Source organism: Otolemur garnettii, unplaced genomic scaffold (assembly GCF_000181295.1).
Source record: "Otolemur garnettii isolate 467f Iridium unplaced genomic scaffold, OtoGar3 scaffold00012, whole genome shotgun sequence".
NCBI lineage: Eukaryota > Metazoa > Chordata > Mammalia > Primates > Galagidae > Otolemur > Otolemur garnettii.
Window position 1 is genome coordinate 8083153 of NW_003852407.1, and position 4134 is coordinate 8087286.

The following is a 4134-nucleotide window of genomic DNA, read 5'->3' on the forward strand; positions in this document are numbered from 1 at the left end:
CCTTCCTTCCTTCCTTCCTTCTTTCCTTCCCTTCCTTCCTTCCTTCCTTCCTTCCTTCCTTCCTTCCTTCCTTCTTTCCTTCTTTTCCTTCCTTCCTTCCTTCCTTCTTTTCCTTCCTTCTTTCCTTCCTTCCTTCCTTCCTTCCTTCCTTCCTTCCATCTTTCCATCCTTCTGTCCTTTGACAAGAGTCTCTCTCTGTCACACCAGGTAGAGTGCCATGATGTCATCATAGCTGACAGTAACTTCAAGGCTGGAGGAATCCTCCTATCTCAGCTTCCCTAGTATCTGGGAATACAGGCACCCACCAGGATGCCTGGTTAGTTTTTCTGTATTCAGAGACAGGGTCTCACTCTTGGTCAGGCTGGTCTTGAACTCCTGAGCTCAAGCAATCCACCCATCTGGGCCTCCCATGCCAGAGTGCTAGGATTACAGGTGTGAGCCACCATGCCCTGCTAAATCAGTACATACTCCAATAAAGAAGTACTCAATTTACAAGAAGCTTATTATGATAGTGAGTTTCTTGGTCACATCCTCTCTTAATTCTAGGGTGTTTAACGTTCTCATACCTCACTATGTCTTAACCTCTTCAGTTACCTCTTCAGCTTGGTAACAGGCCATCTCTAGGGCTTTGTTTAAACCCAAAGATTCCCCAATTGTTATGTCTTTTTGGATTGAGGCCACACAGTAGGGCCACAGTGGGTGATTCCCCACATGGTGATAAGGCCATGCAAGTCTACAAGGTCTTTTGTGGAGATATTCCTAGGAGTTCTTTCATAAAGAAAAACATGTTAGTGAAATATAAGCAACTCCAGAGGGGAGACATGCAGCACAAACATCTAAACTTTGCATAGGAGAGAAGGGAACATGCTATTTTTAAGGTTCTTGTTATCAGTTGTCAGTTTTCTTGGTTAAAGTCAAGGAAATCTGAGGCCAACTAAGAAAAACTGTGTGTTGCTTGCTTGGCAGATATTATTTCATGTTTTTGTGTTCATTCCATACTTTACTGAGAAACAAAAAAATATTTGTAGAATGGCTAGGCCCTGTGGAGAACACACATGAGTTAGAAATCATTTAAAAATTGCAGCTCTTATAATTTACTATTCACTTGTTCATTCAAGTATTTCTCAATTTATGCACTAAGCAAATAAATACAGAGAAAAACACATGATGTTTAATAGAAACCATGAAAATGCCAAATTTATGATAGTAACCAAAATAATTAGGAACGCTAACATTTATTAGATGATTTTTTTGTGAGAAAAACTTTGTTCAAAATATCTTATGAAAATTAGCTCCAGGAATTGTCAGTGCCTCCACCAGTGAGAGAATCATGTCCCCAGGGTGGTGGTGTTTTGAGTTATGTTATTTTGCAGTTCTGCTGGAAAAAGAAACAAACACAAGAAAAATCACCTGTGATCAATAAACATTTATTTATAGATTATGAAGACACTATAGTACTAATGGATTATGAATAATTGAAACACACTTACGGTATCGTTTTCAATGCATGAAAGATAAAATAAACACTATTATAAAATGTGTCCCCACATATTGATGGCTTCATAACTACCCATAGCTATATCCCAAAGTGAAGTTAAAATCTATACTGTAAATAGGTCTAATTATAGAAGCCATTGTTTTTGTCTGGTAAAGTTCCTGATGAAGAGTTTATACTATACACAACTATTTCAGCTCTACCATTTTCTTATTATTTGTGTTTGTATTATTACTATTAGCTTCAACTTACATATTATTCAATGCAGAAATATTTTAAGCTCATTTACTTTATTACAAAGGTAATGTCATCAACAATTGACAATATTTCCACAAATACACTTAATATGATGCAAACAACATGTGACATATAGTTTTACTTGGAAAGAGAAGGGAAGAATGAAGCTATTACTTTTGCTTTGAGGAATTTTAACTTTTTTCTAAGGATTCCTGTGTATTACATGGGGCATGAGACCTTTTTACATAACATTCAATGCAAGTAATTTGTAAATTAAGCATATAAAGTTGATTTTCTAATTTTAAGATAGATTTACATAGACATTCTATCTTGTGTATGTGTGTGGGTGCACCTCACTAGATCATCTTACACAACCTACTTTGTAGACCATTATCTACAACCTGCTTTATCATTTAAAAAAGTAAAGCAAAGATATTTCATAAAAAACATTTGTGTTGACATTGCCCAGATCACTAGTTTAGATACTCAGGTAACAATTAGAATTAACAATTAGAATGAACAATTAGAAGTTCAAAAGAGGTTGGGATCATTTTTTAGTGATCAAGAGTCTGCATTGAGGAGATGGGTTTCAAGCAGATCATTGAAAAATGGAGATGATCTTGATAGAAATGTAGGTATTCCAGGTGAAGGCAGAGTGAATCAAGTACTGATAGAGACTATAAGGAAGGAGAGTTAAGGAGACATCCTGGATTTAATTTTAAATATAAGTCAGCAGTGTTTGTTAGATATATAAGTAGCAACATCTTTAGGTTGGTATTTTGGAATAATCTCAGGGTTAGAGATGTTGATTTAGAAATTATTTTCAAAGTAGTTTTGATTTGCATTTCTCTGATGATTAAGGATGATGAGCATCAAAACTACTTTGAGATGTCATCTAACTCCAGTAAGATTAGCCCATATCACAAAATCACAAAACCAGAGATGTTGACATGGATGTGGAGAAAAGGGAACACTTCTACACTGCTGGTGGGAATGCAAACTAATATGTTCATTTTGGAAAGATGTTTGGAGAACACTTAGAGAACTAAAAATAGAACTGCCATTTGATCCTACAATTCCTCTACTAGGTATATACCCAGAAGATCAAAAATCACATTATAACAGATATTTGTACCAGAATTTTTATTGCAGCCCAATTCATAATTGCTAAGTCATGGAAGAAGCCCAAGTGCCCATCGCCCCACAAATGGATCAATAAACTGTAGTATATGTACACCATGGAATATTAGCAGTCTTAAAGAAAGATGGAGACTTTACCTCTTTCATGTTTACATGGTTGGAGCTGGAACATATTCTTCTTAGCAAAGTATCTCAAGAATGAAAGAAAAATTATCCAATGTACTCAGTCCTACTATGAAACTAATTTATAGCTTTCATATGAAAGCTATAACCCAATTATAGCCCAAGAATATGGGGAAAGGGAAAAGGGAGGGGAGTGGGGGAGGAGAATGGGTGGAGGGAGGGTAATTGGTGGGACCACACCTAAGGTGCATTTTACAAGGGTACATGTGAAACTTACTAAATGTGGGATATAAATGTCTTAACTCAATAACGAAAATGCCATGAAAGCTATGGTAACCAGTTTGATGAAAATATTTCAAATTGCATATAAAACCTGCACACTGTACCCCATGATTGCATTAATGTACAAAGCGATGATTTAATAAAAAAAAAAAAGAAAAAAAAGAAATTATTTTCAAAAGTCATAGAAGTGATTCATTGAGAGAGTAGTGAGGACGTAATGACTGCTTAATGCATTATGAACATATTGAATAATCTTTGGAAACATTTTTTATTTACTTTTTGAGTTTCCTTCTCTTTCTGGAAAGTTGGGGTTGCTAGAAGAGTGATTATCATATTTGTGAGTTTTTGAAGCAAAATAAAAGTTGTCAAAATTCCAGCACTGGGTGTGGACACCCACAGGAATCCCCCCTTCTCACTGGAAGGGATAAGCTGGTTATATTGGTGATAGGGCTAGAACCAGACTGGAAATTGAGTTGGAGCGGATGGGACCTCTCAATAGTGATGAATTATTAAAGCTATGCAATAATGAAAGGAATGGTTTATGCATTAATATTGAAGTACAAGATCAAGTGAGCATGCCTTGAAGCATTAAGGAAGTAATTTCAAAAATTAAAGCTAGTTCTACTTAATTGACAAATCAAATACTGACAGCATTCCAACTTTAGTTAGAGTAATGGCAAATGACAACACAGTCCCTTCCCCAAGTATTTTATACTATTTGTAGAGAAAGGAGAGACAGAATAATGTTTTGGTAAAATAATGCACACAGGATGGGATAATTAATTATGTACATAGTGAATATAGATATCTTTGGAGTGATTTTCTCTCAATTGTTCTGATTCTCAAAAATGTATTGA